Here is a 9,644-nt window from a genome sequence, read left to right as displayed (position 1 = left end):
CTGTAGGAATCACTATAACTAGCTTGCTTTATGGTAACAGAACATGGGATAAAATTCAGTTAATGGGGTTTTACCTGATTACACCAAACCTGAATGCGGTCCTTAAAGAGAGATCCAGAAGAAAAACACATTGCTTTAGAGTAAGACTGTGTACTTATTTCTGTCGAACACTGTATGGGGAACAAAAGGTGTTCAGGCATATGCAACCTCAATGCTTCACACACTGAGCCCACAGCACACTTATTCAACCTTGCCTTCACTAATATCAATAGAGCAGCATGTGCATACTAACAAAGCTCCAGAGCCTACTAAAACAAAACACTCCACTCTTCTTTGAGAGAGAGAATAAATCACACAGGGTAGAAATTAGCCATGTTGTATAATACACCATTGGTAGGTGCTTCAATACTATGATAATAAGGGTGGTAGTAAGAAACGGAATAACAGAATCAAACAGTGGGAATCTATGAAAACACAAATAAATTTACGTGAAAAGAAATAATATTGATGCCCGGTCTTAACAGGCTCTAGGGTCATGATTCTGCAAGCACTGGTTGTATGTGGCTGATTTTACAAATGAATAGTTCAATTTGTCATGATGGTAGATGTCTTCTACTGCACCTTTAGGAAGAGTCACATCACATAGCCACTGAATAAGTTACACAAAAATCTCTGGTAAATGTCAGGTGATTAGAAGTGAGCAAAATATTTGTCAGAAGAGTGTTTTTCATCCATCAAACTACGCCCCTTTTCTGAGTTCACAAAACCTTAAATAAAACTGGATGGCATTTGATAAACTTTTCAATATTTGAAAACAAAAGGCAGATAAAATTGTTTTTACCAAAATGATGTGCAAAATCTCGGTATAAATGCTTGCTAGTATTTCAATTTCAAATTTTTTTTAAATTGATCACATACGTCACATAGTATTGATTCTGGTTACATGATTTCCCAGCCTTTACTCAAGAAGGTCAGCAGAAACCATTTTTAATTCACTTTCTCAGATGCAGCAGCTGCATTTTGTGTATTGTCAGAGTAAGGGGAAAAAATAGATTGCTTTTCACTGACTGTGGGCTATAATCACATAGGCTATCATTAAACTAGCAAGTTTTGCTGGAAAAGCCCTGGTTTTATCAACACAACTCATGGAATATGCACAGACAAAAGCTGTGTCTACACGTGCACGCTACTTCGAAGTAGCGGCACTAACTTCGAAATAGCGCCCGTCGCGGCTACATGCGTCGGGCGCTATTTTGAAGTTAACTTCGACGTTAGGCGGTGAGACGTCGAAGTCGCTAACTTCATGAGGGGATCGGAATAGCGCCCTACTTCGACGTTCAACGTCGAAGTAGGGACCGTGTAGACGATCCGCGTCCCGCAACGTCGAAATTGCCGGGTCCTCCATGGCAGCCATCAGCTGGGGGGTTGAGAGATGCTCTCTCTCCAGCCCCAGCGGGGCTCTATGGTCACCGTGGGCAGCAGCCCTTAGCCCAGGGCTTCTGGCTGCTGCTGCCGCAGCTGGGGATCCATGCTGCATGCACAGGGTCTGCAACCAGTTGTCGAATCTGTGGATCTTGTGTTGTTTAGTGCAACTGTGTCTGGGAGGGGCCCTTTAAGGGAGCGGCTTGCTGTTGAGTCCGCCCTGTGACCCTGTCTGCAGCTGTGCCTGGCACCCTTATTTCGATGTGTGCTACTTTGGCGTGTAGACGTACCCTCGCAGCGCCTATTTCGATGTGGTGCCGCGCAACGTCGAAGTTGAACATCGACGTTGCCAGCCCTGGAGGACGTGTAGACATTATTCATCGAAATAGCCTATTTCGATGTTGCTACATCGAAATTTTCGATGTTGGCTTCACATGTAGACGTAGCCAAAATGTGTTTTGTTGACAGTGTCTGGACAAAACACAGCACTTTTGCTGGCAGCATTCTGCCTCAAAGCCCTGAGGCAGAATACTGCTGTTGATGGATTCTGTCAACAAAAAAGCTGTGTGGCCACTCTACAGGGGGCCTTCTTTCGACAGACAGTGCACCTACAATGGGCACCCTTGTCTGCTGTGTTTCTTGGTGTCTGTTTTGTCAAGAGAGCAGCCAGGCAGTCTGGCTGCTTTGCTGACAGAGCAGAGAACTCTCCCAATTGGCTTTTGTGTGTGGCCACACTGTTAACAGAAGTTTTGTCGGGAAAACTCTCCCAACAGTGACATCTGTTGACAGAGTGCTGTAGTGTAACCAGAGCCATAGTGATCTTCGTTACCCCCAGAAAATCTATAGAAGAATTTAGGAACTAGTCCCATGCAGACACTGGAAGGGAGAACAGTTCATTCAGCAAAGATGCAGAGAGAGGTACAGTAGCAGGCTACTAGCCATTCCCTAGAAGAAGACTTAACACCAGGTAGGAATTTAAGGGCCACATGGCCTGATAGGTCCTCTAGGGTTTTTAATAGTTTGCAAAGACATTCAGACTTAAATCTTTTCATTATTCATCTATAAATAGAGGTCTATGTAGCGTGGCTATGGTAAAGCTAGTTTTACATATTTACATGTTGTTGGGTTATGTTATAGATTTGCAGAGCCTTTATTATTATTTTATTTCCCTTGTAACCAAGCGAATCAGCAATACATTGGGTACTTCATGCACTCCTGCACAGTGATCCTCCAAAACTACAATAACTGATATGCATTCAGCCTTACTTGTGTCAGTCACCCAATCCCATGGTTTAAAGTCTTGTGCCTCCCTGACTCGCTCCTGGCTTAAGGTGCTAATGTGTCCTCACATGGCATAGGATGGTAAGATGCTCTCTGAGTGAAAGAAACAGTAGTAGGGCTAGATGAAGAAATCAATACAGTAGAGGAGGGCTGCCCTGGTCAGTTGCCTCCTCCACATGAGTACCCTAACACCAGCATTACTAATTGCATAATATTAGCCCTGGCTGCTGGTGGCAGGAGGCACCTATGAACATTCCAAATGGCATCTTAATTTTTTTTTAAAATGATTGAAAATGGTTCAGAAAGTTGTATCCATCTTATAGGAAACACATATTGCAGACTATTTGTGTGCAGTGAACTAGGAATTCGTATTCTCCCATGTGACCATATATTGTCATAGCCTTTGTTTCTAAGCCCTTTGGCCCTGGACAGTCTTTTTTTTGTTTGCACTGCACCTGAACCGGTGGGGTCTTGATCCACGGCTGTGGCTTCTAGGCCCTAATCATGGTAATCCCAAATATTTACACTAAACCTTGATTTCATCAATGATCCTCCTCAAGGAACAGAAGTGTGTCTAGTGACATATGCCCCAGCAAAACCAACCCCAGTACCTGGGATTTCAAATAGGGAATTCCAGCAGTGCCTTTATGCTAGCTTCCATCCAACCTGCTAAACAAAGGTTATTTGCTGAAGGGATTGGGTGAATTATTTTGAAGAACAATTACTTGTGGACATATCACAGAACCTCCTTGACTGCCATCCATCCTGCCACATTTGGATGAAAGTTGATTCCCTAGTAGAAAGCCAGAGTAGCCTAGTTTTACACAGGTGCAGTGCAGAAGGTTTGAGCAGGTGAAAGCCACCCTCCCTCTTGGGACCAGCACATGACACAGAGTTGTAGTTCAGTTCCTCCTCTGCATACGTTACTCTTGCATACAGGGTAGAATGTCTGCTAAAGTTTCTCTGCCCCCCTGTGCACTGTGTAGTCCATGGAATGGAATATAACCTCTTCCCTGGCCCAAGACCAGGCTCTGTTTGTCTATGTGAGGCCAGTGCAAAGACTCCCTGAGGTTGCCTTCCCTTCCCCTCTGAAGGTTAGAAGTCTGTGATTCCAATTTTGAAGCCTGCCCTGTGAAGGTTCCTCCCAGGTGCTATCTGGAACAGGGATACTACTGAGCCCCCTCCTCCAGCAGCCTTGGCTCCCTGTACACTGTAGTGGTGTGATCTGCCTCCACTTTAGCCAGCACACGTACAGGTGCAGTTATATGCAGAGGCTGTAGTTATACTGTACCTCCAACTGCAGTTGCATGCAGATGCTGTGACCAATCCTGCATGGGAAGGCTTTAGCTAGAGAATTTCCCAGCTACTCAGGTGCACATCCCTTCTGTAGTGAAAACCCAAATTACACCATCTTGAACTGCACAGGGAACTGTACAACATAAGCTCATGAGATGTGCCCTCTCCCTCAATGTGGAAACAAATACAACACAGCTTTCTGCCCCAAGTTGTGATTCCTACACTCTGGTTTTAGACAAACCAAAACCAAATATATTGACTACAAAAATTAGATTTTACATGATTATAAGGGATAGCAAACAGATCAAAGCAGATTACCTGGCAAATAAACACAAATACAAACTAACAGAGAGGGAGCCGTGCTAGTTTATATACCATGAAAACAAAAAAGGAGTCCAGTAGCACTTTAAAGACTAACAAAATAATGTATTAGGTGATGAGCTTTCGTGGGACAGACCCACTTCTTCAGACCATAGCCAGACCAGAACAGATTCAATATTTAAGGCACAGAGAACCAAAAATATTGAGTCTGTTCTGGTCTGGCTATGGTCTGAAGAAGTGGGTCTGTCCCACGAAAGCTCACCTAATAAATTATTTTGCTAGTCTTTAAAGTGCTACTTGACCGCTTTTTGTTTTGATAGTGTATAGACTAGCACGGCTTCCTCTCTGTTACTATTTTGCATATGGTGTGAATCCTTTGTTTCAAAACTTGATTCCCATGCCAGTCTGTGGAAAAATATTAATATCTTAAGGTGGAAACCAGCATGAGGTGACCAGTTACATTACCCTATAGAGTCATACAAGCCACTACCGGTTTGTGGGATTCTCAGGAAAGATCCCCGGCTGGGATATAAGCTTCTCCTAAGGGCTGTTGTTCTCTTGAATGGCTCATTACTAAGAATGGCCCTTCCCAGCCACCTAGCTGAGAGCCTTTTGCCTAGTGGGCCTTACCCAGGTGTAACTACCTGTGAATCCAGAAACATAGTCAATATTCATAACTTCAGATTCCAGTGATACATGCAAACACATTGGATAATCATATTCAGCAAATCATAAATTTTCCAATGATAGTCACATGATCTATATTGCATAAAATACATCATAGTTATGCCACAATCATATCATAATACTATCTCCATAAAGAATGTGCACTGTTGTGTCACAGATTCCTTCCCACCCCATGTCCCTCACATCATGCCCTGTTAGAGTTAAATCTCTCCTTTGTTCTCTCAGTTCAGCCTGCTGTTGCATTTCCTCTGGGAATATAAACTGTGTTTAATCAAATATTTACCTCTTCCTTCTTTCTCAAATTTTCTCACTTATCAGCTGACTTCATGTTGCTAGAGGTAATTGCATCTAGTGATGAGTGTATCCAGTTTAGCTTCAAAAGCTTTGGTTGGCTGACAATTTAGGCGGGTGCATGTGATGTACTCCTACAGCCAAGATAAGTTAGGGATCATGCTGAAAAAAGGGAGGGAACAGCTGGCATTTGGACAACAGGATGTTTGGGAGTTGAGGTAGCTGCAGAGGGAGGTTGTTGTTTTCATTTTTCTTTTTCTGTTTTCTTTTTTTCTTTTTTCTTTTTACAGTAAGGCCGAGAGGCCCCATCTGCAGCTGAAGCCCCATTGCACCAGAAACTATGTAAACATTAGAAGTCACTCAGGGCAGAGAAAACACAGAGGCATGGAGAGAGTGGAAATTATTTCCCCAAAGGTGCACACACAGAACTGTACTCAGGTCTCCTGAGTGCCTAGTTCTCCGTCAGTATATCTTGCTTCTTGTCTGCATGGGCAGTTTTAGGTCCCTCAGCTTTCCACACCCACACAAATCCACCCTTCATCCCCTCACCTTCCCTCAATTAGTCCACTATTGAGAACCTTCCTTGTTCTATCATGAGTCTCATACTAGCTGTTTTTCTTAAAGTCTCAGCTTCTGTAGTCATATGATTACAAAAGACTCTCAGCTTCCTTTTTGAAATGACAGTTTCTAGCCCTTGTGACTGAAGAGGAAAGACTGAAGTTATGAACCCAAAGGCTCAAAAATCAGAAGACAAATTAAAAAGAACTCCAAATACATCATTTTAAACCAGTCTCATGCTGGTTTTAGAGCCTGATTCATGACTTGGAATTTTCAGGGCTGGCAGTATTACCACAGAGGTTGGGAAACATTGGCTTAAAGTTGCATAAGAGAAAGGGTAAGACCCCTCACAAAGGGATGAATTTCACTTATGAATAGGATTCTTCTTGTATCTTGGATTCCCATTGTATTGGTACTAAATTACATATATCACCTCAAATGCCCAGAATTTCGCATTCTGGATTAATTTGCACTTAGTGGGAGGTGTGAATGAAACTGTCAGAGGATAAACTCCAGTGCCAATGTGTTAGTCTGCTTTTTTTTCCAACCTTTTATTTATTTATGTTTATATTTTTTTCTGTTAAGGAAGGTCTTGGAGAATTTTTGACATCTGCAGATCCCTGCATGGCACAACTCACTTATCTGATACAAAGCATGAACTATTCAAACAAAATATATATATATATATTATAATGGTAGTGTCCGGAGACCTTGACTGTGGTTAGGGCCCATAGGTGCCTTACAGATGCAATGGTATGTCTCCATTGCAACCATGTAGCATGATTACAGTGTTTGTAGATTTACTGAAGCTAGCTTTAACCTAGTTAGCTCCATTACTGACAGCAGTGAAGCTGCAGCAGCATGGGCTTGAACATGGGCTGTTCAAGCGTGCCTGGAATCCTGGGTGAGTACTTGAGCAAGTAGCTGGTGTTACTGTGGTGTCACTTCCCAGGTACCCCATGCTGGAGCTAGCCAGTTGGCATACAATGGGTAATGTCTACATGGGCTACAGTCACATCCCATGACTGCAGTGTACATATGCCCACAGTGAAAAACAGTCCCTGGCCTGAAGAAATTGCAATCTAATTAAGGATAAGATGCTTAGGAGGGATGCAAAACACTAGGGAGCTTGGAGGCAGATGACATAAAATTTCACAGATTAAGATGTTAAGGATAATGCAGATGTCCTTACTATGCTGTCCGAATTGCACATGCCTCCCCAAAGGAAAGGAGGATGCACTCATGCTGCCTAGATGCTATGGGTGATTAAAGCCCATATGTGGCATTGTACATGCCATATATGGAATATGTGGGCACAAAGCTGTGACTTTAGCATGTGTAGCATTGTTTCATTATAATTCCCTTTTGTGTGTAGTAGTCCAAATGCACACAACATGCTATTCCTTTCTTTCCCAGGAGAGGGAGTCACTGAGAGTTAAGTTAGTCACTTCACAGTTATTAAGATCTATACCGTTTCATGTGACTTTTAAAACCCCTTTAATAGGTACTGAAGAAAGATCCAAGAAATTCCACAGAATTAGTGTACAGGAAACTCTTTCATTTCTGGCAGCCCAGGGACCAGGAGGTTGCTGGATATTCAAATATTCTGGATACTAGAGAGGTATACTTAGCAATGCATAACACTAAAGAAAAACAAAATTATATATTAAGAAACAAAAATGTCTGCAGAGTACTTTATTTACCAACAGCAGTAAACAAATTCTCAAATTATACTGTAGTTGCTGTATTTATTTGTATTTACTTTCACTATAGTGTAATTATGGAAAATGTAACATTTACTTATGGTTAAAATGCTGGTTATTTGAGAGTTGTGGATGAAAGAATGCTGGCTATGAAAGAGTTTACTGTATAGCTCTGCTTAAGAACTGGTCCTTTCCCATCACATTTTTTGACATTTTGTTTAAAAAAAACCCTATATTTTTCACTGAAAACTACAAACAAAAAAGTTTTAGCTGAAAACAAAACAAATAGGGCAGTTTGGGGTTTTCTCTGTATAAAAGTAATTTCTTAAAAACTAGATGGTTTTCTGTCAAAAATCTTCACTTTGTCAAAACAAAAGTAAACAAAACAATTTTCTGTCAGAAACAGAAGGGTCTGTTGGAAAGCTAGGACCCACATTAATGAGATGTTACAAACAGCAGCACTGGGCCTTCCTCTAGGACAGGGATGGGCAAAATCAGGCCCACGAGTTGGATCTGGTCCACCATGCATTTGTTGGGGCCAGCCTGGCTGATTAGCAGAGTGTGCATACTTATACCCAGCAGCATGCTTTCATCAGCCCTTCCGCCAACCTTGTTCCACCTGCAGCCGAGTTGTCCTAGGATTCTCCTGCTAGCTGTGCAGAGGGGGAGAGGGTGGATGGAAGAGGGTAATGCTGAAGTCAGGGTGTTCCCCTCCCTCTGTGCCCCATCTCTGCAGAGCAGGACTGGGGAGAAGGAGACACACAGCAGAGTCACTCCAGTCTCTGGCATGGATGGTAAGTGACTCAAATGCAGAGCAGGGGAGGAGGGAGACAACAGAGAAAGACAGATTTCCCTTAAAGAGACAGAGGGTGGCTTTTCTCAGAAATTTACCCAGAAGCAGCCAGCACACACATATGTGTCTGTCACACATACCCACTCTGTGCCACACACACATTGTCCCTGTCGCATACACGCTGCAGCACACACTCAAGCTGTGTCATAGTCTGCCTCTCACACACAGTGTTTCTCTCACCTCACACTCTCTCTGTCTCTCTCTGTAGTCCCCAGCCCAGCCCCTGCTGCCCGAGGCCCTGTGTCTTCCAGGGGGCCCAGAACCAGCCCAAAACCAGTACCATAATTTGTGGAGTGGCCACTCTGCAAAAATTATTGCCCATGCCTGCTCAAGGATTAGGAGGATGCTATAGGCCAGCCTGCCAGGCACAAGGGTGATTTTTGTGCTATCAAGTTCTCTCTAAAGGGAGCTGTTCTTCCCTAATTCTATTTTAGCCAGTCAGAGCTGTCTCTATACATGTTGTGTCTGGCATGGTGAATTCAGCTTGCCCCTCTACTGTATTCATGACTGGCCATCCTATCTGATTATTATGGAATGGTTATTCCACTCCCTCCCATTAAATGGGGGAGAGTGGGGGTAGAGTCTTACTAGCACAAGCAAAAATGAGAATACAGGGTGTGCAAATAGCAGGGAGGGGGCTAACATGACTAATCTCTGAGATTGTCTCCTGTAATGTTGCTTACAGGCCTCAACCAGATTGGGTCCTACTGTACTAGGTAAATCAGGGCTTGACCAGACTTGTTGCCTTTTGGAAAGACCACTTGGTTGATAGAGACCCTTTGTAGAAACTGCTGCAGCACCATGGCATCCCATCCAAAATTATTAACCTGATCCGTTTAACGTACGAACCCTCGACTTGCCAAATTGTTCACAATGGTGTCTTCACAGAATCCTTCAGCATACTCTCAGCAGTGAGACAAGGGTGCCTATTGTCACCTTTCCTGTTCTTGATCTGGATTATGAGCAGGACAACAGACGGACATCAACAGGGCATTCAGTTGAGTTAGTAAGAATTGGCTGTACACTTTTATTTGGATAAAATCATTAACCTGGAAAGTAGCATGTCCAATCCTTTGAGATTGGTAGAACTTTCTTGTATGATGAATAAAATCATAACTGATCCTAGTCAAGTTTGAGTTGGGTGTCTGGGACAAGGCTTAAAGATGGATTGTTTTAAGGGAATTATGTTGTTGGCTTCTGGGTAACTAGCATGTACCACAGAGGCTGGTTTG

This window comes from Carettochelys insculpta, chromosome 3, assembly GCF_033958435.1.
Source record: "Carettochelys insculpta isolate YL-2023 chromosome 3, ASM3395843v1, whole genome shotgun sequence".
In the NCBI taxonomy this organism is placed as follows: domain Eukaryota; kingdom Metazoa; phylum Chordata; order Testudines; family Carettochelyidae; genus Carettochelys; species Carettochelys insculpta.
This window is presented reverse-complemented; position numbering follows the sequence as displayed.